General features: G+C 46.9%; 1 pseudogene; it reads left to right on the plus strand.

The window, feature by feature from the left end:
• Window positions 1-12,153: 12,153 nt before the first annotated feature.
• LOC112859292 (large ribosomal subunit protein eL43 pseudogene) lies at window positions 12,154-25,207 on the plus strand (annotated as a pseudogene).
• Window positions 25,208-26,063: the final 856 nt, after the last annotated feature.

Raw genomic sequence — 26,063 nt, forward strand, 5'->3', positions numbered from 1 at the left:
CCTCCCCCCCCCCCCCCCCCCCCCCCCCCCCCCGCTGCCCCAGGAGGCAGGGAGGCGCTCCGATGAGTCATCTGTACACACAGAATGGCAGTGACTCACCCCCAGGCGGGGCTAGACGCCGAGAAGCCTCATCAGAATCTTCCCACGCGTGTGGTCCTTCCTCACGCGCAACGCACAACTCCCTGCAGCCTCCAGTGTGGCTCCAACACCAGCTTCCTCCTCCTCTTTCTTCCCGGAAAGGCTGAGAACGGGGAAGAGCGGCTTCTGAACTCCCGGGGACAGAACCCGGCAGCAGCCAGAAGGCACAGCCGCGCCGACCAGTCCACGGGCGACCTGGAGGTGACACACGGCCCTGGCCGAGCCCCGCAGAGCTCACGCTTGGCCCCGTCGTAGAGCCGTGCGTTGGGTAAAGGAGGAAGTGAGGCCGCAGCCTCCAGTAAAAACACACACGAGGAGGTTTTATCGTCCAGGCAGGCCTGACCTTGAGGCATTTCTGTCACCCCAGATGTTCACAGCCGGTGCCCGTTGGGCTCGGCGGGCGCCCCTGCTGGACCAGTTGAGGCGTATGCTCCTGGTTGGGATCGCACCCCGGGATGAAGGCAGCCCCCGTTGGAGCCTCTCCAGGCGCCTCCAGCGGCCATGAACTCTCCCTCCTCTTCTAGGCTTTCCCACCTGCTACTTTCCCGCCAGGCATGCCTCCCTCCCTTTCCGACTCTCTTCTTGTCCCTGGTGGAGAACCAGATTAAGTGACAGACCAGCCGCGCACAGCCTCTGTAGCCCGCCTGGCTCACGGCCCTTGGAAGCGGGAGCCCCCAAGACGACGTCACTCCGCCAGTGGGACTCCAGGCGGTGACTGAGCCCCCAGATGCGAGCCACCCGCTGGCGAGTGACTTGGGGGCCCTGGACTGAAGAGCTCAGCTGGATCAATCGGGTGGCTGTTTCTTTCTGGCAGTGGAAATGATTCTGTAAATTGAGGCCAGGCAGTGATAAAACAAAGACAAAGCAAAACGGAAAATGGTACTAGAATGTATCTGGAGTCTAGGCTTGAAGTCTGTGGGTCCTTTACAAGCCGATGAACGCGTGGAAGAAGCCGATGTGCAAAGAAAAAGGAGGAGACACAGAGGGGAGCAAAGAGAGAGGAGGGGAAGGAGGAGAAGGAGGGCTGGGGGGCCACTGAGCCCCTAGTCTTTCCAGCGTCCTGTTCGAGTTCAATAACCCGGGGCTCCCTAACTCACTTCCTGAGCTTGGGTTCCGTGAGATTCCAGCTGTCACGGCACTTGTCTCCCTCTCTCAGTTCCAGGCTCCTCCAAGGAGGGGGCTTGTCCTCGTTTCTTTGTACCCTCAGCACCCAGCACCCGTCTCGCTAAAGGTCTGTTGCCTCATACGTGATGGTTGACTGACCGAGTTTTCAAGCTCCAGTAAAAACGCCTTCCCTTTGCATGTATTTTCTAGCTTGTGAAACCTGCTCATCCCCAGGCTTCTAGCTTATAGATGACCCGAACACCCTCGCCGTCTGCTTGTTGGAACAGTATGAACGTGGCACTGGCTGCCGGTGAGGGCTTTTGGGGGCTGCCCTCGCTTGACAGAAGTGAGCAGTGGAGAAGGTCAGTGACTTGCCTGACATTGAACGGTTGGTGACCTAGCTGGGGCTGTGAGTCAGGTCCCCTGACCCTGAGCTGGCATATTCCTGGACCCAGAGCCTGTATCCTTGCATTTACCTCCGCCTTTATGAATTAGGTTGCGTGATCCCCAAAATACCAAGGCAATCCTCAAAGAAGACTTTTGGTCCCACCTCTGAGAGCCCTCGCCTCACTCTAGGGACTGATCAGCGAATCTAGGGCAAGGTTTTAAAGGACATCGGCTCTCTGGAATTAGGGCAGCACTGTCCTCTCAAAGCTTTGCACCAGCCCTTGGCTCTCTGCTGCTCTCCCCGGGCCTGTATCCCCTCACAAAACCATGGGGCCGGGCCTCAGAACTCCACGGTGTCCTCATTCCCTAGAATTTCCCCTCAGCTCACGAAAGCATTCCCAGTGACTCCCCCCCAACTCACAATTTCCTAGCACCGCCGCAGACGCTGAATGCAACATGCAGTCCCCAGAAGCAAACTTCGTTCCTTCCCTGCTTCTATTAGCCACTTGCCCGCACAAAGCATTAACGTGTGGGATGTCTCCTCCTCAAAATGTTATCCTATGCTCCTAATAAGAGAACAATTCTCTGCAGAACTTTAAGTGGAATCCCCAAATTCTAAGTGTTCACAAAGAATGGATTTTTTCTATGTTTAAGATACTGTTTTTTAATAATTTTTTTAACGTTTATTTATTATTGAGAGAGAGATGCAGGGGAGGGGGCATAGAGAGAGGGGGCATAGAGAGAGGGGCCAGAGAGAGGGGGAGACACAGAGAAGCAGACTCCAGGCTCTAAGCTGTCAGCACAGAGCCTGACGTGGGGCTCGAACTCACAGACCGTGAGATCATGACCTGAGCCGAAGTCGATCGCCTAACCACCTGAGCCACCCAGGCGCCCCCACATATAAGATACTTAAAACTACTGGGACTATATATATATATATATATATATATATATATAACCAATATTATTCTGAGTACCTCCCAATAATGAATATGATAAAAATCATTTTTAGCATTTTGGTAACACTTAGAAAGCTATTGAGTTTGTCCAACAACATGGCTTATTCTCTTATTCTTCACTCAGTCCTGTGACGGGCCGGCAAGTGTCATTTTTGACAAATGCAAAATGTTTTTGGAAGCCCTGGATGAGGGGAGAAAAGATCCCCGAATTATGAGAAGAACTTTGTCACGCTCCACAAAAGCAACTACATTTACCTTTTGTGGTTGGCGTGAAATTCGCGTAACATGGAATCAACCATTTTTAAATGAACAGCTCAATGTTTGAAGCGAACAGCCCAGTGGCATTGAGTACATTTACAGTGATGTGCAAACACCACCTCTATGGAGTTCTGAAGTGTTCTCATCACCCCCAAAACAAATCGCAAGCCCATCAAGCCGTTGTCTCCGTTTCCCTTGGTAACCACCAACCTGCTTTTCGTCCCTGGGGATTTGCCTACTCTGGAAATCACGTGTATGTGGAATCCTAGAACACGTGGCCGTTTCTGTCTGGCTTCTTCCACGCCGCATGATGTCTTCAAGGTCCATCCACATGTAGCATGTGTCAATGCTTCGCTCCTTTTAGGCTGAACGACATTCCATTGCGTGGATGCGCAGAGCCCGCCGAAACTCAAGGGGGAGGGGACCCAGAACCCACCCACCTATGGGAGGAGTGTCCAAGAATGTGTGGCCATCCTTAAAACACCACGATAAGTAAACTCCAATCCTTTTTTCTTCTTGTGCTTCTTTTTTTTGGTGGGAGAGGCTGCACACAGACCGTTGAACTTAATCTCCGGGTGACTAAGTGGGTCTCCCCTGCCCAGCTAGTCATGGCTTCTGTGCATCGAGGGCCTCCTATAAGCCAGGCACCTGCGTGATTTCCCCTAATGACCTCACCTTGAAGTGCAGATTCTATTATGCCCATTTCACAGGAGAGACCCAGAGAGACCGAGGAACTTGTCCAGTGACCAGGTACCACCAAGCCCCTGACCTCCACCTTGCCATGCCGCTTCTAGATCTGCATTCTCTTCTTGGCTCTTGTCTCAGTCCAGTTGGGTTGCTACAATAAAATACTATATGCTGGGTAGATTAGAAACAACAGAAGTTCATTTCTCACGGTTCTGGAAGCTGGAAGTCTTAGATCGGGGTGCCGGCATGATCGGGTGAGGGCCTTCTTCTGGGTGGCAGATTTCTCCTTGTGTCTTTATTTGGTGGAAAGGACAAGGGAGCTCTGTAGGGTCTTTCACACTAATCCCACTTACGAGGGCTCCACCTTTATGCCCTAAGCGCCTCCTAATACCATCACGTCGGGCAATAGGATTCAACATACGAGTCTGGGGGGTGGGGGAGACACAAACATTCAGGCTATAGAGCCTCCTTCTCTTCCAGGTTGCATCGTCTTGGGTAGTGTTCTACCTGGATTACAAACCTCACCGTGTCCCTTTTTTGTATCCTCAAGTAACAGTCCAAAGCTCTCAGCCCGACCTCATTTCCTGCCCCTTCCCACCCTGAGCGGTGCAATCCAACAATACTTAACTGTTTCTGGCCGACAGAGCATCCAGGGTTCCTTTGCACCTCTGTGCCTTTGCACATGCTGTTCCCTTTGATTGGAAGGCCCTCCTTGTTTTTCTACTTGACAAACGCCTATCTATCCTTAAAGCCTCAGCTCCTCTGTGAAAGCTTTCTGAGGCTCTCGTGTAGACTTCAGAATTCATTTCCGTGGGTCCCAGAGTGGCCGTGGAACCTCTGTTGCAGCCTGTGCTGGAAGGCAGAGACCGTGTCTTCCCATCTGTGCATCCCCAATACCCAGCACCACACCACCCCTTGGCTTCCAAAGCCTGCTCCCCAAATGAAGCTGTACCCTGTCCCCCCCCCCCGGGCCAGCCCTGGGCAGTTATCCAGATAACGAGGGAGGTCATGGGACCCAGGGCCGGATGAAGCAATTCTGAAAGGCAGAGAGTCTGAAAGGCAGTTGTGCAAGGCCTTGGCAGGGCAGGGAGAGGCTAGAGTGTTCAAGTTCTCTTTTGCTGAGATGCCAGTTGTCCATAATTTTCTCCTTTTTCTGGTAAAAAGGAAACCGCCCCCCCCCCAGAACTCTGTTCATCATTCTCTGGGCCACTCCTTCCCCTCTGCCTCTATCTCTCCTGTGCATATGCCACCTTCTCATTTTTCTGTTCCTGAGCGGAGGAGCGGGAGCCACTTCTGGAAGGTGAGAGAAGGACAACCAGAGCAGTTCTAGAGAGAGAAAGAAAATCTTACACATTTTTTTTTTTAATTTTTTTTTTTTCAACGTTTATTTATTTTTGGGACAGAGAGAGACAGAGCATGAACGGGGGAGGGGCAGAGAGAGAGGGAGACACAGAATCTGAAACAGGCTCCAGGCTCTGAGCCATCAGCCCAGAGCCCAACGCGGGACTCGAACTCACGGACCGCGAGATCGTGACCTGAGCTGAAGTCGGACGCTTAACCGACTGCGTCACCCAGGCGCCCCACACATTTTTTTTTTTAATCCCAGAGGGATTTTTTTGTTCTCTTGAATTCTGCCCCCTACACACAAGCACACTGAAGCCATGCCCCACTTTTTACTCCCTCCTGGTGTTTTTACCCTTTCTTGGGAAATTTCCCTGGGATGGGGCCATGGTCAAACGTTAGAGTTTCCTGTGCGTTAGCTATTGAGTGGATGTCAGAGTGGATGTCTTGTGGGCGTGTCCACAAGAGAACAAGTGAGCAGTAGCTGGGAAAAGAGGATGTGAAGAATGGGAAGACAAAATTTGTTCCAGAAAAGCCTTCAGTGGCGGTCTCCTTACCAGGGTCCCTGCTCTCTGGTGTGGGGATACCGAGGCCCCCCAGTGCTGCAGCTGTGTCTGTCTAGTTGTGGGGGGGGGGGGGGTCAACATGCCTGCAGGAAATCCCGCTCCTCAAGCTTGTCTCAGATCAGGTAAAAACATTAGAACTTATGGAAAAAAAAATTGCATTGCCATGACATTCATTAATTCCTTGATCCTTCTATTTAGTCGACAAATATCGGTCAAACACTTTTTATACTCCAGGTGGTATGCTGGACCCTAAGTTGACATCGATGAACCTGCCCCATGTCGCTTCTAGGGGAAATAGATATCACCATACATCACACTGCTTCCTGCCTGATTTCTGCCCTCCTGTCCTGAGTCTTAGTGCTGGAGAGCTTAGAAATACCTAGATCAGTGCATGTGCTTTATAGGTGAGGGAAGAACGTTCCAGAGAGCTTATGTGATTTGCTCAAAGTCACTCCGATGATCTTCAGTGGAAGCTGGGATTAGTACCAAGTCCTTTGAGGGCTTGCTCTGTGCTCTGGGGGTGACCTCAGGGGTGGAGAAAATCCGATATTTTTGCTAGCCTTTGAGATAACATGAATAGTGTAGCAAATATACTTCCATGATGTTGACTGTCACCCTTTAGACCCTCTGTGTGGTTTAGCAGCTTGGCTCGACTGGTTCCTGCACACAGTAGGTGCACAGGAATGGTGTGAGCCCTTGAGAAGCTGGCAAGATTGATGACGGTGACACTTAGCACTATATTGTCCCAAGGTCCTGGGCCTTCAGGATTGGAACACTCACCTGAATGGGTGCTCTGAAGCCAGAGCTGGGCACAGATGAGGCACAGAGCTCCAGGATTGAGCCAGGATGCCCTGGGTTGGGCCTAAGAGATAGGTGACTTCAGAGTCTTCTACATTGATGGTGGTCAGGAGTCAGTGTAGAGGAAAGAAAGCCAGGTCTGGTGTAAAGGACTTGGTTACAGGTTGAATTGTGTCCCCCACAAAAGATGTTGAGGCCCTAAGCCCCAGGACCTGCAAATGTGACCTTGCTTGGTAATAGCGACTTTTTTTCCCCCACTGCTTCTCCCCCCACCCATCTTTATTGAGATCTAATTGATATATAACATCGTGTAAACTTAAGGTAAACAATGTGTTGATGTGGTATGCTTATATAAGGCAAAATGAAGCAATAGAATCTTTTGGACCCTTAGGGGGACACTAACTTGAAAACAGGATCATCGAACACCTGACCAGGTTAAGGTGAGACCACTGAGGTGGGCCCTAATCCAACATGGCTGTGTTCTTATGAGAAAGGGAAATTTGGACATGGAGACAGACCCACACGCTGGGAGAAGGCCATGTGAAGATGAAGGTACGGACTGAGACGATTCAGGTTCAAGTCAAGAAACACCAACGGTTGCCAACAAACCACCAGCGTCAGGACGAAGGCCTGGAAGAGCGCCTCTCTCAGAGGGAACCAACCCCATCTCAGATCTCCAGCCTCCCGAGCTGAGACAATAAAGCTGTGTTGTTGAGCCACCCAGGTTGTGGTGCTTTGTTAGCGAAGCCCAGCTCCATCCGGAAGTGAGCTTGACCGAGCGATCGTAGTGGGACATGGGACTGTTGAGCAATGCTCAGAGAGGTGGAAAAGCTATCCGGGGTCTCCGGGGACTCACACAAAAGTAAGAAACAGCACTGGGTAAGCCCATGATTCTGGCGAGGATCTCCTGCTGCTTCCAGACCTGAGGGAGAGGCATGGACCCTTGGGAAACCTGGCGTCCCTCACCATCTCCGCCCACAGGGGCCTTGAGCGTCTCTGAAAATCAGAAAGTGGCCTCCACTTTATCGGGGGCAGAATCAATTTAAATTGCTGTCAGCTTGTCTTGCAGCTGTCAGCGCAGGCCAGAACATCACATATTTTCCATCAATAATTCAACTGCCTCAGGAATAGAGGCTCCAGGGGCTCCCCGGGGAGCTGACTAGGTCCATTCATTATTAAGCTGGCACTTACAGCCTTGTTCCTGAGTGCTGGAGAATCCTGCTCCAGGCTGGATGCCCTCCCCTTCACTCCCTTCCCCTCCCCACCTCTGCCTTTCATTTTCATTTTCTTTGTCTGCTCTTTCTCTGAGGCTGCTTCCTGTCCTCTGGTGTGGATACCTTCCCGAGTTTGCGGTCTCCCACGTTTCTATCTTGCTGTCCAGCACGGGCAGAGATGCAAAAGTCTAAGGTGAAAGATGGGTTTAAGAATCTTTTAGTTCTCTGCCATGCTTAAAAAGCTTTTGCGTGTAGGAACACATAGGTTTTCGTTCGTTTGTTGCTTATTTTTTTTTTCCAAGATGCTTGTGAATTGTTCAAACAGGGCATCTTGGCTAGACAGCTGGGAGAAGGATCACAGCGTTCCTTCTGATGGCTGCTTTGCACCCACTAGTTGTCTGGAAGCTACTGGTCTTGTGCATGGTAGGAGAGGGGGAGCAGGTGGGTGGCTGTGCATTGCGTCGCGGCCACTAGAGAGACAGCACACAGGGACAGCACGTGTGACAAGGCCAGTGAGCAGCAGCGGTGGTGAGACAGTTTTTGGTGGCGTCTCAGGCAGTGGACAGGAGTGAGTGGGATTTGGAGCACAAGAGAAGTAGCCTTGTACACCCCATGGTCGTTGCCACTAACTAACTGTTTTGAGAGCACATTTGGGCTCCTCGGAGTGACGGGGGGAACTGAAGAGTAAGGATGACAGCAGGGTCTATGTGGTTGCAATCAAGGGGCTGGAGGCTCAGAGCGATTGTATTTTGACATTGATGTTAATCTAATTTGGAACTCATAGCCTATAGAAGCTTGCAACATAGGACTTATATACTAAAGACAGGCAATTTAAAAAAACAATTGTTGGGGCGCCTGGGTGGCTTGGTCGGTTGGGCATCCGACTTCGGCTCAGGTCATGATCTCACCGTCCGTGAGTTCGAGCCCCGCGTCGGGCTCTGTGCTGCCAGCTCAGAGCCTGGAGCCTGTTTCGGATTCTGTGTCTCCCTCTCTCTCTGCCCCTCCCCTGTTCATGCTCTGTCTCTCTCTGTCTCAAAAATAAATAAACGTTAAAAAAAAATTTTAAAAAAAAAACAAAAAACAATTGTTGGTCACTGTAAAATATTTATTATTCGGCGTTCTGGTGATCTGTAGCTAGGAAACAAAATGCCCCAATACTGAATGGTTTAAAACCACCATTTATTTTGCTCATGATTTTGCAGGTGAGGAATGTGTGGAGGGCTTGGCTGAATGGTTTATCTCTGTTCTAGATGGAGGACCCACTACCCAAAGGACTTTGTACTCAAATGTCCGGCACATTTAACATTCCTTGGTCTCTTTCTTCCCAGGTAGTGTCGTATCCTCCAGGGCCTGTCATGCAGCCTGACATTCTCACAGCATGGTGGTCCCAGGAAGGCTGCATTTCTTTTTCTTTAAAAAAAAATTTTTTTTTAATGCTTATTTATTTTTGAGAGAGAGGGAGGGAGAGAGAGTGTGGGGGAGGGGCAGAGAGACAGGGAGACACAGAATCCGAAGCAGGCTCCAGGCTCTGAGGTGTCACCATAGAGCCCGATGCGGGGCTCAAACCCACGAACCATGAGATCATGACCTGAGCTGAAGTCGGATGCCCAACCGAGTGAGCCACCTGGGTGGGTGCCCCAGGAAGGCTGCATTTCTTACATGATGGCTAGCATCCGAGGAGGTGGAAAAAACAAGACCATCCAAGGGCTGTAACAAGAACCAGAGTTGGGTCATTTCTACCATGTAATATTGATCGAAGGCTATTTTATGCTGCAGTAACAGGGCCCCCAGATCCCAGTTGCTTGATACTGCTAAAGTTTATTTCTTACTCATGCAAAAAGTCCACGGCAGACACAGTCATTCTCCAGGACTGCTGTTCTCCATAGGATGGTTCATCTTTCCAGGGCACTTTGGTCTTTAAAAAAAAAAAAAATTTTTTAAGTTTATTTATTCATTTCGAGAGAAACAGAGAGAGCAAGTGGGGGGAGGGCAGAGAGAGAGGGAGAGAGAGAATCCCAAGCAAGTTCTGCACAGTCAGCACAGAGCCCGATGCAGAGCTTGAACTCACGAAGAACAAGATCATGACCTGAGCCAAAACCAAGAGTCGATGTTTAACCAACTTAGCTACCCAGGCACCCCCAGGGCGCTTTGGTCTTAAGGCACCCCTGTATCAGCATGTGCTTCCAAGATTACTGTAGGAAGACAAATTCACATGCTTCCCTGCAAAAGTGAAATGTGTCCTTTTCACTCACATTTCATTGGCCAAAGCAAGTTAAGTGGCCAAAACTTATTTCAAGGGGGCAACGAAGCACAACGAAGCCAGAAAGACAGGAGAACCTGGCATATGGGTAAGCAGCAGTGACGTCACTTCGTTCCTCCAGAGGGAGATGTGAGGATTGAATGAAATCCCATTATAACTGGGAACCACACAACCACACTGAGAAGGGACTATTCGGAGGCTAGTTAGTACCACTCAACACTAAGTGACTAACTGTGGGGAAATAGGTTCTACTTTCTTTTTTTTTTAAATTTTTTTTTTTTAACGTTTATTTATTTTTTTGGGGACAGAGAGAGACAGAGCATGAACGGGGGAGGGGCAGAGAGAGAGGGAGACACAGAATCAGAAACAGGCTCCAGGCTCTGAGCCATCAGCCCAGAGCCCGACGCGGGGCTCGAACTCACGGACCACGAGATCGTGACCTGGCTGAAGTCGGACGCTTAACCGACTGCGCCACCCAGGCGCCCCAGGTTCTACTTTCATAAATGGGTTAGGGCAGAAAGCCGCCACCACGGGGCAAAAATGCCCAAATTTAGCTAGCCAAATATTGTAATGAGATCATGAGTAACTTGTTATATCACCTGCAGGAAATTACTTTCCATCTGACGCCAATGTACTACTGTACTTTGATCACAAACTCCACTTGCCCCCCAGACCCTTTGCTTCTTACAAGTTGATGATGACTGTCTGATTGTCTTCTCCACGTTCACCACGTGTGTAAGATCTTGAAAGCTCAACAAATACGGAGATGAAACCCCTGTTTGGGGCTTTTGTCTCCTCCCAGGCGTTAGCCTCTCTTGTATTCAATTCTGTGTCCTCTCCCTTGCTGGACAAGAGAGATCTCCAGACTGGTAGTCTGTGACAATTAATCCCTGCCCTCCAGCCTTAGGGAGACAACTTTACTGGTGAGTCATGAGTTACTACAGGTTTTGGAGTTTCCATGTTGTCTTAATTCAGTCCGGTTGCTATAATAAAATGCCATAGACTAGGTGGCTTATAAACAACAGAAATGTGTTTTTCACCATTCTGGAGGCTGCAAGCCCAAGATAAAGGCATCAACAGATTCGGCATCTGTTGAGCATTTGTTTCCTCAGAGACCCTTGTCTTCTCACTGTAACCTCTCAGGGCAGAAGGAGCAAGCAAGGTCTCTGGGGTCTCTTTCATAAGAGCACTAATCTCACTTATGAGGGCTCCACCCTCGTGAACCACTTACTTCCTGTGGCTCCACCTCCTAATACCATCACCGTGGGGGTTAGGATTTCAACATATAAATTTTGCAGTGACACAAACATTTCGAGACCTCACCACATGCTTATTCGTAAGGAGTTGAGACTCTTAAGTCTTCCATTTAAAAACACAGAAATTCTATGTGTGTGAAATGAATAGACACAATGACTTCAAACAACGCACAAAGTCCATTCCAGTGTTTGTTTTGCTTCCGTATGTTTTCACCCCATCCGACTTCAACCCCCAAGACAAAACAATAACCCAGACAGAGCACTGTGTTCTTTACTCTGAAAGGCCAGAAGAGGCTCCTAAGAAGCCCCTTCCTTGTGTTTAGGTGGACAGCCAGTGCAGAGGCTCTACCTTCAATTTTCCCTAGGACGGAGGCACATTCCAACCACCTCAAGCTCTTAGGGCGCAAGAGGGGTTGTTTTGGTTTAAATTACACATTTCCCACGCTTGTTCCCTTTGGAGAGATTTAAAACCCCTGACTAGGGGCGCCTGGGTGGCTCAGTCCGTTAGGCGGCCGACTTCAGCTCAGGTTATGATCTCGCGGTCCGTGAGTTCGAGCCCCGCGTCGGGCTCTGTGCTGACAGCTCGGAGCCTGGAACCTGTTTCAGATTCTGTGTGTCCCTCTCTCTGCCCCTCCCCCGTTCATGCTCTGTCTCTCTGTGTCTCAAAAATAAATAAACGTTAAAAAAAAAAAAAAACCTGACTAGTTTCCAGGCCTGCGTGACCCAATGGGGAGACAGCTGTGTACAATTTTAAAACGTCTTCGGTGTTCTCAGGGAAGGCTACTTCATAATTAGCCAACCACTTGTTTTCCCTTAATCTGGGTAATTACCTTTTTTTGTAACTGAGGCAGGAGGACTGGGAGCCCAATAAACCCAACAGGCGAAAGCAGCGTTAGGAAGAGAAGGGAAAATTAGCCAATCAGAGGGAGGCAGGGAGGTGGGCGGACCCAGCGCTGCCTGAGCCTTGGGGCTCCAGGGGAGGGACCAGGTGGGGGCAGGCTGGGAGCAGAGATGTTTGGAGTAGTGGGCTTTTCGGGGAAAGTGAGACTTAAAAACGACTTTAACGCTTTTAGTAAAAAGTTCTCCAGGAGATGTATGCTTCCCTGCTGTAGTACAGGGGAAATGCAGCCAATTATGCCGTCACTGATGGCCGACTCGTCCTAAGGATACCTACCGCTGCCTGCGATGACGCTCTCACTCGTGAGCCCCCTGGACTGGAAGCTCCACGAGCCAAGGTCTGAGTCGGCGTTTGTTTGGTGTGGTAATCCCAGAGCCTATCGTGGTGCCTGGCACATGGCACGCTGTGAGTCTTGGCTGATTGAGGAGTACACAGGTTTATTACAAACGAGAGTATTGGACCCTGCCCAAGGCTGTTACTCCGAAAACACGTCCTTTTTGCCCAGTCCCTGAGTGTGGATGGTATAGGAGGCTGAGCATGACACTTTAGACCACTGGCTCGGAGCAGCCTCGAGCACTGCACGGGGGTCCAAACCTGGCTTTGCTACTTACTAGCATGCAAGCGTCTAACCTCTCAGTGTCTTCACCTATAAAATGGGGGTGATCATAATGCCTATTTTACAGGGCTGTGGCAAGGATTAAATGAATTCCCGCACACGAAGCCCTTAGAGCAGTGCCTTGTAAGTACCAATGAGTATAAAAATAAGAATTGTGCGCTCCAGCCAGAAAACTGTTTGGGATAAATCTCTGATACGAGTTTGCGTTGCTTTTGCCCTCTCGAAAGAATTTAGCCTAAGCTTTAAACTTCAGCCATGTTTCTGGTTAATTGAGGTTTTGTTGGAGACTGTTGGTACCTAGGAGATACAGTTTGATGCAGTCCATAGAAAAATGGTGTGCTTCATTATGCTTTTATTATATTTATGAAGCTTATTGAGGGTTCTTAATTATGATCTTTCCATTGGGAGTCCTTTTCTGGCTCCAAGAAGTGTGCTCACAGAATCCCATCAAGTTTTAAATCCTCAGTTATGGTCCTTTCTCTTTTTCTCTTACGGTGGTTTTACACGACATCACATGGCTAAGCTAGAGCTATGTTTGTCACAGTCTCCTTCCCTCTGTGGTTCCAGCTTCGACTTGGCCAAAGAGAAATTTGTATGAGATCTGGAAGGCAGAAGGGAAATAGTGACCAACATTCTCTGAACACTGTGGTGTTTTAAATGCTGAAAGAGACCGAGCAGAGGTGCCGGAAGACTCGAGCTTGTCCTCGCCCTTCCTGACTCTGTGATCCGCTCTTTTCCTGACCATTAGCTCTGCTGACCAATAGCAACTCACTCCCAGATGCAGGCGACAGCCTCCCCGGTCTTCTCTAGTAGCCTTCTGTGCGTCGTCCTTCCCCCGCTGAAGTGCGTGTCTTCTCAGGTTCCCTGCAAGCTCCAACTTGTCCCTCAGTTGTATAAGGTCTTGCTCATTTAACAAACCCCTTGTTCTGTAGCACATATAGAAATTCTGCTTGATTCCGCTTCCCTCATTGAACTCTGTTACAGTTACTGTGGCTGGTCTCCAGGTCTGGCCTAGGGAACCACCTGGATCGTCACCCTTTTGTGAAGTCCCTCCACGTGGAGCCTGGATGGCTCCCTGGGTCTCTTGAATCACCAGAATTCAGTGGAAATGGCACAGGCCTCCTCTGGCCCTATGACTCAAGGGGACGGTGACTGCTGCTTGCACACTCATAGGTGCCCCAAATCTCGAGCAAGGAAGTCAAGCTACCTAGCTGGAGAGGCCATGTGGAAAAGCCCTGAGGCTGAGACCCAGACCCCACTGCCCCTCCGAGCCTGGCCCCCCAGTCACTGTCACCAGAGAAGATGAGAGAGGATGAGGGCAGGGGCATCTTGGACACTCCTGTCTCAGCTGACATCCGACTGTAGAGACAAGTGAGCCCAAGTAAGTCCAGAAGGAAAACTGACCAGCTAAACCCAGGCAATCCACAGAAGCAGGAGGAATAAGCAAATGGTTGTTTTTAAACCCTTTCTGTTGTGACGTAATTACAGGCTTACAGAAAAGATCTAAAAATAGTACCCCCCCAAATCTCCTATCCCTTTCACCCAGATGTTAATATTTCCTCCCACCCCACCACCAGGCCGTTCTCAGTTGTTTGAGAGGAAGTCACAATATCTCTTCACCCCTACATGATTCAGTCGTTTCTCCTAAGAACAAGAACACTATCTTCCTTAAACTTAGTATAATTATAATATCAAAAAGTCACATTTTAATAAATGCCATCATGTGATCTCCACACCTCGTTCACGTTTTGCCGGTTGCCCCCCAGGCATCCTTTTTAGCAAAAGAAAATCCTGGTTCGCACACTGCATCCAGTTGTCCTTTCTCTGTAATCTCTTTTAACCTGGACCCATCCTGTTCCTCTCCCTTCTTTGTCTTTCATGACCTTGACACTTGCAAAGAATACTTACTGGCCATTTAGTTTGTAGAATGTCTGTCAATTTGGGTTTATGCGGTGTTTCCTCATGATTACATTCAGGTTATACATTTTTTGGCCAAAATATGATAGAAGGGATCAGGTGATGTTAAACTTGAATGGGGTTATGATGGTGTCTGAAAGTTTTGTCCATATAAAGTCACTATCGTTTTCTTTGTAATTAATAAGTATCTCACAGTGTGATATGTTGAGATCATGTGAATATCCTGTTTCTCATGACACTTTGATCCCCTCGCTTTAGTATCCATTGATGATTCAATTGATGAACCATGATGGCTGACTTTTGATTTCATCCTTCCTTCTGCATTTATTAGTATTCTACTGAAAGAGATTTCCTTCTTCCTCATTTATTTATAAAAATCAGATTTAACTAACTATTTGATTCAATAGGTTATAATCTGTTACTATTATGAATTATTCTGATGCTTAAGTTGTCCTAGATTTGGCCTTTGGGGCTCTTATGATCTTTGATATGTTCCCGTCATTCTTTGGGCACTTTCGTACCTTTTTGACACAAGATGTTCCCAGTACATCTTGTACTGCCCCTGCCCCGGCCTTGGAATCAACCATTTTCCTAAGGAGCCCTCTTTCCTTTTAGAGGGAAAGTATTTAGAAACCAAAATCGGGGTTCCTGGGATGCCTATTGCTACCAGAGTGTCCTTGCTTTTTGGCTTTCTTACTGGCCAGATCTAGGAAGTATATGTCTGTATACACATGCACACACACACATATACACCCACACTTTATTTTCTATCTCTCCCTTTGTATTAAAAACCATTGGTTCAAACCATAAGTTTATACTGATTTCTCTAATTCCGATCCAACACCACAGAGCTTCACTTTAACTCTCTCCTTCTCCATATTTATGACTTCCTTTTCCAGAAGTGAAAAACCTGGTTCCTATGAACCATGATATATTGTTCTATTTTCTTAATCTTAGGATATACATAAAGTAGTTTCAAAATTGTTAACCCATACCTCTGCAGGAAAAGGAAAAAAAAAAAAAGCAAAGTTCAATGTTTACAGATAATTTTCGTGTCTAGCTTCAGAATAGACGGCTCAAATACTTGATTCAAACGTTACTCAAGGTAGCTATGGTTGTTGTTTTCACCACTAAGTTTGGGGTGGTTTGTTTTGCAAGGGATTGTAGAATGACTTTGGAAATCAGCATTTATCACAGGTCCAATGTGAAGAAGAAATCAGGCAGGACCTAAGTGACATCAAGCGCTGCGGAAAGACGTTTCATCTGACCCTTGTAGAAATAGGCATTAAATTATTATCTTCGGCACGTCTTGGGTGAGTCTGGGAAGAGAAGTACTGGCCTTGGGCCTAATTATGAATGAGGTGAAATTCGTCTTAGACAGCCTGTCTCTCTCCTCTCTCCATCATTCCCATCTGATGGGAGTCTTGCCCTCCGGATACTCACTGCTCTCTGGCTGCCCTGAACATCCTGCTGTGGTTTCCCAACTTTGCTTTAGGTCTTCCTTTCAACCCTCCAATTAGTCTTTCTACTCTCAGCTGTGAATGACCTGTGAGCCCCTGAGAGGATAGCTGTCTAGTTAAACACATTCACAAGAGAGAGTGAGAATGTTAGCCAGCTAGTTACTACCCTCTCTTAGGGTACATGTGTGCTGCGTTTATTAAACTCAGGCCCTGGGGAAGCATAGACGGGAGATGTCTATGGACCAGACCTTTCCTATCCCGACCCCTGACTCCTGCCTACTTAAATCTGTGGACTAGAATTGTCCTGCTGGGAGGAGCTGGAGGAAGGGTACCCAAAGGTATGCTGGCTTGGAATCCATTACAGGTAATTTCCCACTTGAATGGTTTAATGCATAAATAAATACATTGCATTTATATACCTTTGTTACTGGACTAGTGGGTTTATGAGCAATTATATTCCGTAGCTCTTGATTCAATGGAACGTCTTTACCATCTACCACATGAGCAATACATGAAGCAATGTGTTAGCTGGAAGAACGTGGTCCATGGAAACTATTAAGACCCCCCCCCCCCCCATGCATCACCGCTACCACCATCCAGCCACGTCAGCTGGATATGCCATTTCACATATGCCATTTCATAGGGTGGGATAATATTGGTGACCGTTCAAATTAAGGAGCTTGAAGAGAACTCCTTCTTGAGCTACTGGCTCGCTCAAGGGCACGGAGCATTTCATATACTGACCTGCACAACGTCCGTCCAGAAGGTGGTAGGGTGGGCTTCGGGAGCAGCTAGAAGGATTGGTCACAGACTATGTAACCGTTTCTCAGAGGTTTCAGAAATTATTTAGGGTAGGACAACCTTTCCATAAGAACAGAGAGTTTCCATTACAATCAAGATGAAGATTCAGAGTCCCTTAACTGAAATTTTCAAAGAGATACAACATTAGTCTGTACTCCAGGCTGGCAAGGCAGGGCATGATTCCCTATATAATGCCACGTCGGGTGAGAAATTGTGCCTGCCCATCCGAATCGGTCTCTGCAGCTAATTTCCCAAGTGTCTCAAGGGCAGAGCACGCTAAGTGAGCATATAAATTTGAGTGTTACAGAGAAATTTCCAGGGAGCTACAGTACAAGTTAATAAGCTGAGACTGAATTTGGAGGGATGATTAAAGTACCTTGGCTTGTCCGTCTTCTGTGGCAGAGCCGCTTCACTTGGGGTTCAGGGCTGGGCTTCAGGGCACCCCTGCACTCCCCAAACTTCCTGGGGTTTTGTGTAACGTCCTCCTCGTGCATTTTAATGAGGACAGAGGCAGCAGCTTTCCCTGGATTCTCAAGGGGACCCTTGACCCCTCAAAGGTTAAGAATCTTGATGGAGTTAAGCAATTGTGAGACCGGGTCTCCTGAGACAAGTACTGTAGGCAGCCTCCACCTGAGGGGTGATGCCTTATGGGTGTGTTCAGATTTTTATAGCCCCCTGCCCCCACCCTAAATTGTGACAGGAAGTAGAGCCCCAGGATGGCTCAAACGTGCCATGACTACCTCTGCTTCCCTAGCAGGAGTCCCTTTCCTCCTCAAAAGAGAATATTCAAATACACGGAAAGATTGGCGAAGGAGCTGACTGCTCTATTTTGTTTCTAAGAGGGAATCAGTCCTCCCTGAAGTCGTGTTCGACGTTTGTCACGCTGGGCTGAGGCAGGCTTGGGAAGCAATGCAGTGAGACGTATTCTGGAGAACAGTGAAAAACAAGAGGGTGAATTATGCGGTATTTGTGACTGGATACGCCTGTGAGCTCAGTCTCCTCCTCTGCAAAATGGGGACGCTAGTAATGAGTTCTGACTGCATAGAGTTGTTGGTGAGGATTTCATGAGTTTGTGCTCCGTCCAGCCCCAGAACGGTGCTCAACAGGCAGTAGGCAACATAGGTGGCTGTGTTATTGTCTTCACCATCAGTTTGATCGACATAGTCAGATGCATCAGAGTCCGTTGATGGTCAGCACAGACCCAAATTTGGAATCCATTTAGGATTCAGCAGCTATGTAGAGACGAGTTCATCAGTGAAATAGTAGGTAGGTTCGATTCATTTGATTTCCTGAGGCATTTATGGCGGAGAGTGGATGGGTTTGTTTATCAGGGAAAGCCAGCTTCAGGCCTGGGGCAGTGGGTGCCACATTTCTGCCTGGCACAGGGCAAAGTTCCAGTTCATGCGATGGAGGAAAACAGTCTGATCTTAACGACCACCTCCCGAGGGCCATCCATACCGTAAGGACTCTACAGATTTTATCGCACTGATTCTTCACGATAATTCTTTGAGGTCAGCTGGATATGCCATTTCACACATGGGACAATGGAGCCCCAGGCTGAATAATTTTCTCAAGCTCGCACAGCTGACTGGCATACACATTGACCGACTCCAAACACTCAGCTTCCTTCTGATTTCACAATTATCAACCAAAATGAGAATCATTTTATGACGCCACCCGATTTTCCTATGTTAGCAATGCAGCTTCTTTCAGGAGACCTGGGGAAGGAAGACGGGATGGGAACCATCGGTTTCTTCGTCACTTCTCAAATTCAGTGTGCTCTGAACTAGCCTCCGTTTCCCACACTCCGTATTCTGTGCGCCCCTCCCCCAGTTCTTCCTCTTCTGCAGCCCTTGTCCCACTTAGCGTCATCCTCTGTCTTGCCCGTCTTCCCAGGCGGGAAACCGGGGGGTCTCCTGGCTCCTTCACCATCAGCCTCCATTCTCATGCAGTTACCAAGTCCTCACATTTCAGTCCTTAAAAGGCCTCCCCGTGCTCACCACCTTTGCCCTAGTTTGGGTCTCATTGTTTTATGGCCTGGATGATCTCAACACTTCCCCAGTGGACTCCCAGCTTTCAGTCTCTCCCACTGTGATCCATCCTTCATGTAGTCTGCAACATTTCTAAAGACAAATTCGGGCTTATCATTCCTTTACACTTGACCTTAGCCAAAAGGCCAAGAAGCGATGTTTATCATTCCTTTTAGTTCCTCCAGTTGCCTATAGGATAAAGTCTGAACGTCTGAACTCCTTATTGTGGCTTACAAGGCCATGGTCTGGAGTTTCCAGAATATTCACCCCAAAATGAGCCACAGATTCCCCCTCCTCTGGGAACTGTTCCCTCTTCCATGCAGAGTTGGGCTGCCAGTCACCATATTTGCAAAAATGTGACCTTACCTCTTAGCCATAGTAGATTGGACCAGGGGTAGTCCCATGACTGGAGCCGTACCAGTCAGAGTTCTCTCCCCAAGAAATTGGGTTTGGAACCACAGAATTACTTTCTCTGTGCCTGAGTCTGTCTCATGTAAACTCTAGAGCTATGAGCCGGACAGGTGTTCTGTGACGTGAACTGGATTGTGCAGAATGCTTGTCTGGAGAGAGAGAGAAGGAAAGAGATGCACATCTACAGAGAGAAGCAGAGAAAAAGATGGAGAGTGAACACTGCCTGGACTCACCCTGACCTTCTACCTCCAAGTTTTAGTTCTTCCTGGCATCCTGGTGTGCCCCTGCCTTTGGCTCGTGAGAGATTTCCTGTTTCTTTATAGTAAAGTTTTCTCCTTAGCTTAAGCCAGCTTCAGTGGGTATTTACATGCTATTAAAGACCCAGCTAATCTGACCCCGCCTTTCCTCCCCACATCTCCCACCAGCTCTTCCACCTTCCCTCTGTCCTTTCTGTGCTTTCTTCTTTTGCATCAGCCATGAAAGCATTCAATTCCTTACCGTTTGCTCCGCTTTCGTTACGCCGCCTTAGGTCATGCTCTTCCTTCTGCTGGGAATCCCCTTCCCTATCTTATTTGGTCTCAGATACTCTTACTTACCCTTTAAGGCTCTGTTCCTATGCTACTCCCCTCATGAAGCTTTGCGTTAGTCCTTCCTGGGGTCTCAAGGCTTTGTTCATACCCTGTTCTGGAGCTTGCCCTCTTGACTTCGTGTTTGTATGTCTGCCTCTCCATTAGACTGTAAGCTCCCTGCGGGCAGGATGCAGGTCTTCCTCATTTTCTCAATCCTACTGTCTGTAGCTCAACTTGTAGAATTTCTTACATATGTTGGCCAAAGGAGGGTCTGTGGCTCAAAGCTCTTGGCATACACATGGTACATGGGTGGGTGGGGGGTAGAGATGCCTTCAGAAGGAGCCCCAAGATGGGACTATTGCAGAAAGGGAAAGATAGGGAGCCTCAAGGAATGAAACCTGTACTCCCTCATTCTGGACTTCCCTCAAAGCACCCCATAGGCTCTGGCTTGACCTTGCTTCCTTTCTGGTCAGTAACTTAACATGGCCCCAGAATATTAGGGCCCCATGGCTGACCTTGGGCACCCCAAAACTTGGCAATGAATGAACATTTGACATTGTTGTTTCTGTTCCCTCCTTTCAGATCCTCTCTCAGGCACCTGATAGGCCCACATTTCCTTCTGGCTATCCTTTCCCTTCCTCTTCTCTCCTCCCCCCTCCACTGCTATCTCCCACCTCTACCCCAGACATGCCACTCTATCAGAATTCTTTCAGGACCCATATCTTTGACATTTCACTTTATGAACTAATGAGAATTTATTATTTACTGTGCCAGGCAGTGAGCTACGTGCTCCTGGAGAGTTTGAGCCAGAAGGGGGACATTGTGTACCCAGCTCTGGTGCCTAATTCCCTGGGCTTGGATTCTGCTAGGAATAGGATTACTAATGGTTTCTAGGGGCCCCTGGGTGGTTGAGTTGGTTGGGCGTCTGGCTTTGGCTCAGGTTATGATTTTGTGGTCCATGAGTTCGAGCCCCACACCGGGCTCTATGCTGACAGCTCAGAACCTGGAGCGTGCTTCGGATTCCGTGCCTCCCTCTCTATCTGCCCCTCCTCCGCTCACGCTCTCTCTATCCCTCTCTCAAAAATAAATAAAAACATCAAAAAATTTTTTAATAAATAAATAAATAGTGGTTTCTACCTCAGGGTACTGTTATAAAATTTAATGCGCGTGAGGCACTCAGAAGAGCATCAAGCATACAGAAAGTGCTCAATAAGTTCTTATTCGTGGGTAAAGATAACATTCCTCCAACTTGAAGACACATGGGCATCCTAAGGAAGCTAAATGATATGGTGACCCTTCAAACCGATATTGTTAAATATCTGTTCAAACTTTATTTAGGCAGTGGTTTGCAACCTTTAGCATACACCAGAATCATCTGGAGGGCTTTAAAGACAGCTGGGCCTCACCCCCAAAGTGAGGTCTTGTAGGTCTTGTACTGCCTACGGGTTTACATTTCTTTTTTATTTTATGTTTAAGTTTCTAGTTATTTTATTGTTGTAAGAACACTTAACATGAGATGAGATCTACCCTCTCAACAAAGTTTTAAGTGTAGAATACAGTATTATTTTAGCATCATAGTATAACGTATTATACATTTTTAAATTTTTTATGTTTATTTATTTATTTTGAGAGAGAGAGCACAAGCAGGGGAGGGGCAGAGATTGAGAGGGAGAGAGAGAATCCCAAGCAGGCTCCACACCAAGAGTCAGATGCTTGACCGACCGAGCGAGCCACCCAGACGCCCCATGTTATATGTTAATTACAGGCACAGTGTTGTAGAGCAGATCTCTAGAGCTTATGCATCTTGCATGTGGAGACTTTATGCCCGTTGATTAGCAACTCCCCATTTCCCCCTCTTCCCTGCTCCTGGTAAATAACCACAATTCTACTCTCATTCTATGAGTTTGACCATTTCAGATACCTCATATAAGTGGAATGATGCAATATTTGTCTTTCTATGACTATTGACTTCAGTTAGCATAAGGTCCTCAAGGTTCATCCAGGATGAACCTCCTTTTTTTTTTTTAAGGCCAGATAATCTCATTGCATGTATAGACCACATATTCTTTATCCATTCATCCATCAGGGGATGGTCATTTTAGGAAATGACCATCAATTTAGGTCATTTCCACATTTCCACACCGTGGCTGTTGTGGATAGTGCTGCCATCAACACTGGAGTCCTAATTAATATCTTTTGAGATCCTGATTTCAATTCTTTTGGACAAATACTAAAAAGTGGGATTTCTGGGTCATAGGGCAGTTCTCTTTTTAATTTTTTGAGGAACCTCCAAACTGTTTTCCAGAGTGGCTGCACCAGTTTTGCATTCCCACCACCCGTGTACAAGGGTTCCAGTGTCTTCACGTCTTCGGCCAACACTTGATGCCTTTTATTTTTTTCTAATAGGCGTCTTAACAGGTGTCAGCTCATACCTCATTGTGGGCTTATTTGCCTGTTCCTCATTGTTTAAGAAACTATCATTTCTCCATTGTATGTTCTTGGCGTTCTTGTTAAAGATTAGTTGACTGTATATGTGTGGATATGTGTGATATATGTGTGATTTCTGGCTTCTCTATTCTGTTCCATTGGTCTATATGTCTGTTTTTATGCCAGTCCATACTTTTTGGGTATTGTAACATTGTAACATATTTTGAAGTCAGGGAGTGTGATACTTTCAGCTTTGTTCTTTGTGTGTAAGATTGTTTGGGCAATTCTTGGTCTTTTGTGGTTCCATATGAATTTTAGTATTTGTTTATTTTTGTAAAAAATGCCATTGGGATTTTGATAGGGATTGCATTGAATCTGTAGATTGCTTAGGATAGTATGGACGTTTTAACAATATTAAGTCTTCTAGTCCATGAACAGAGGATGTCTTTCTTGTATCTTCTTTAATGTCTTTCGTCAGTGTTTTATAGTTTTCAAAATAGAAGTCTTTTACCTCCTTTGTTAAGTTTATTCCTAAGTATTTTTTTCCTTTTTACTGCTATTATAAATGGAATTATTTTATTAATTTCCTTTTTCAGGTAGTTCATTTTTAGTGTATAGAAATGCAACTGATTTTTGTATCTTGATTTTGTGTCCTGCAGCTTTACTGAATTCATTTATTCTAACGTGTGTGTGTGTGTGTGTGTGTGTGGTCTTTAGGGTTTTTTATATGTAATACCATGTCATCTGCTAACAGACGTTTTCATTTCCTATTTGGATATCTTTTATTTCTTTTTCTTGCCTAATTGCTCTGGCTAAAACTTCTAGTACCATACTGAATAGAAGTAGCCAAGAGCCAGCCTCATTGCTTTGTTTCCTGGTCTTAGAGAAAAAGCTTTCAGTTTTTCACCATTGAGTATGATATTAGCTCTGATGAATACAGATGCAAAAATCCTCAGTAAAATACCAGCAAAGTGAATTTAACAGCACGTTAAAAAGATCATGCACCATACTTAAGTTGGATTTATTTCTGGGCGGCGACAATGGTTCAATATATGAAAATCAATTAATATGATACTTCACATTAACGAATGAAGGCTAAAAATCACATCATGATCTCAACAGATGCAGAAACAGTATTTGAATTATGTCCTTTTATGACAAAAACTCCCAAGAAACTGAGCATAGAAGGAAATTGCCTGAAAATAACACAAGTTATATAGGATTTGCGTTTGTAACAAGTTACCAGATGATGCTGATTTGCTGGTCTGGGGACTAAACTTTAAGAACCACTTTTTTAGGGCTAAAACTAACAACACAGGTAACAACAGTTGGTGAGGATACAAAAAGAGGAGCCCTCTTACACTGCTGGTGGGAATGCAAACTGGTGTAGCCACTCTGGAAAACAATATGGAGGTTCTTCAAAAAGTTAAAAATAGAACTACCTATGACCTAGCAATTGCACTGCTAGGTATTTATCCAAAGGATACAAAAATACTGATTCAAGGGTCACGTGCACCCGGATGTTTCTAGCAGCACTATCAACAATAGTCAAATTATGGAAAGAGCCCGAATGTCCATCAACTGGTGAATGGATAAAGAAGATGTGGTGTACATGTGCACACACACACACACACACACACACACACACACAATGGAATATTACTCAGCCATCAAAGAGAATGAAATCTTGCCATTTGCAATGATATGGATGAAACTAGAGTATATTATGCTCAGTGAAATAAGTCATTCAGAGAAGGACAAATAAATACCATATGATTTCACTCATATGTAGAATTTAAGAAACAAAACAGACGGACATAGGGGAAGGGGAGGAAAACTAAAATAAGATACAAACAGAGAGGGAGGCAAACCATAAAAGACTCTTAATTGGAGAGAACAAACTAAACTGCTGGAGGGGAGGTGGGGGGATGGGCTCAATTGGTGACAGGCATTAAGAAGGGAACTTGTGATGAGCGCTGAGTGTTACATGTAAGTGATGAATCACAAAATTCTAGTCCTGAAACCAATACTACATAATATGTTAATTAACTTGAATTTAAATAAAATCGTGGAAGAAGAAAAAAAGAACCACTTATTTACAGCTAGGGTTCACAACCTTGGTTGTACATCAGAAGCACTCAGAGAACTTTTTTTTTTTGTTTGAAGTTTATTTATTTATTTTGAGAGTGAGAGCACAAGCAGGGGCAGGCAGAGAGAGGGGAGATCCCAAGTGGTCTCTGCGCTGACAGCACAGAGCCCAACGTGGGGCTCGAACCCACGAGCTGAGCTGTGAGATCATGACCTGAGCCGAAGGCAGATGCTTAACTGCCTGAGCCACCCAGATGCCTCGAGAACCACTCAGAGGACTTTTTTTTTTTTTTTTAATTTTTTTTTCAACGTTTATTTATTTTTGGGACAGAGAGAGACAGAGCATGAATGGGGGAGGGGCAGAGAGAGAGGGAGACACAGAATCGGAAACAGGCTCCAGGCTTTGAGCCATCAGCCCAGAGCCTGACGCGGGGCTCGAACTCACGGACTGCGAGATCGTGACCTGGCTGAAGTCGGACGCTTAACCGACTGCGCCACCCAGGCGCCCTCAGAGGACTTTTAAAAACAACCGATTTCTGAGCTGTATCCTCTGGAAATAAGTGAAGAGCAATCAAGTGAGGCCAAAGGCTATTTCTTTGGAGCTTGCCCTAGCAGGAGAATCAAACATTACCATCCTCTGCATTTGGTAGAGACTCAAAGGCAGGCTGTCTGGGCTCAGACCTAGTTTGCAGCGACACGGTTAAACGCACCAAGAAGGTTCAGATTGTGGGTAAATGCGGGACCCGTTATGGTGCCTCCCTCCGGAAAATTAAATAAGCCAGCATGCCAAGTACACTTGCTCCTTCTGTGGCAAAAGCAAAATGAAAAGACAAGCTGTGGGGATCTGGCATTGTGGTTTCTGCACGAAAACCGTAACAGGTGGTGCGTGGACCTATATCGCCATTTCTGCTGTCACAGTCAGGTCGGCCATCAGAAGACTGAAGGCGTTGAAAGACCAGTAGAAGCTTCACCATTTGAAACATTGGTAGCCTATAATAAACCGGTTAATTTAAATAACAAAATTTAAAAGAGAGAGAGAGAGAGAGAGAGAGACTCAAAGTCAGGCAGAAGAGTGGAAAAAAAAAAGAAGGCTTTTAGGTATGCCGTATTCGGGGTTGTTGAAATGGGAAAGCTGGAAGGGGGCTGACCAGAAGTGGGGCATGCAATGTGATTGGTTAGGGGTCCATATTTGACTTTCCCTGGCTGATTTTCAGTTGGAAGCAGGGGCCAAAATTAGGAAAGCTGGCAGATATTAAGTACTGAGTGTTTGGGGCCAGTTGCTACAAAGGCTGTGTTGGTTTCCTGGGCTGGTTGCTGCAGATAGCGGGTCAGAATTCTATTGTCATATAAAGTCTGGCTGTTGTCCATTTGTATATTCAGTCTCTCAACCTAAACCAGTTGAATCAGAATTGCTGAGAGCAGGCTTAATTAAACACACACACACACACACACACACACACACACACACACACACACTTTTTAAACTCTCCAAATGATTCCCATGAGAGTCAAGGTTAAGAAGCATGATTTCAAGAGAGAGCCTAAGTGCTCTGCAGGGTAGGGGTGGAGAGTGAGGAAGGACGGTGGTATTGCTTTTCCTTTCCTCCCTTCTCCCCAGGAACAAATCCCCTGGGTGAAGTGATTTGTGTGCTAACAACAGGTTAGTGATTGTCTTTGAACCTGGAGGCACTCTAGATGATGGATCGCCACCCCCAGGGCAGGAACTTACTGAAAATATGACAGCTAACAGTATTTGCCCTTTGTTTTACCATCTCTCATAGATTGGCTTCCACTGAAATTAGAATAAAAATCAAACTCACCGGGACCTACATTGCCCCTGCCAGTTCTCTGGGCCCATCTCCTGCCCCTGTTCCCTCG

Source organism: Puma concolor, chromosome F2, assembly GCF_028749965.1.
Source record: "Puma concolor isolate L17-30 chromosome F2, mPumCon1.1.hap2, whole genome shotgun sequence".
NCBI classification, from domain to species: Eukaryota; Metazoa; Chordata; class Mammalia; order Carnivora; family Felidae; genus Puma; species Puma concolor.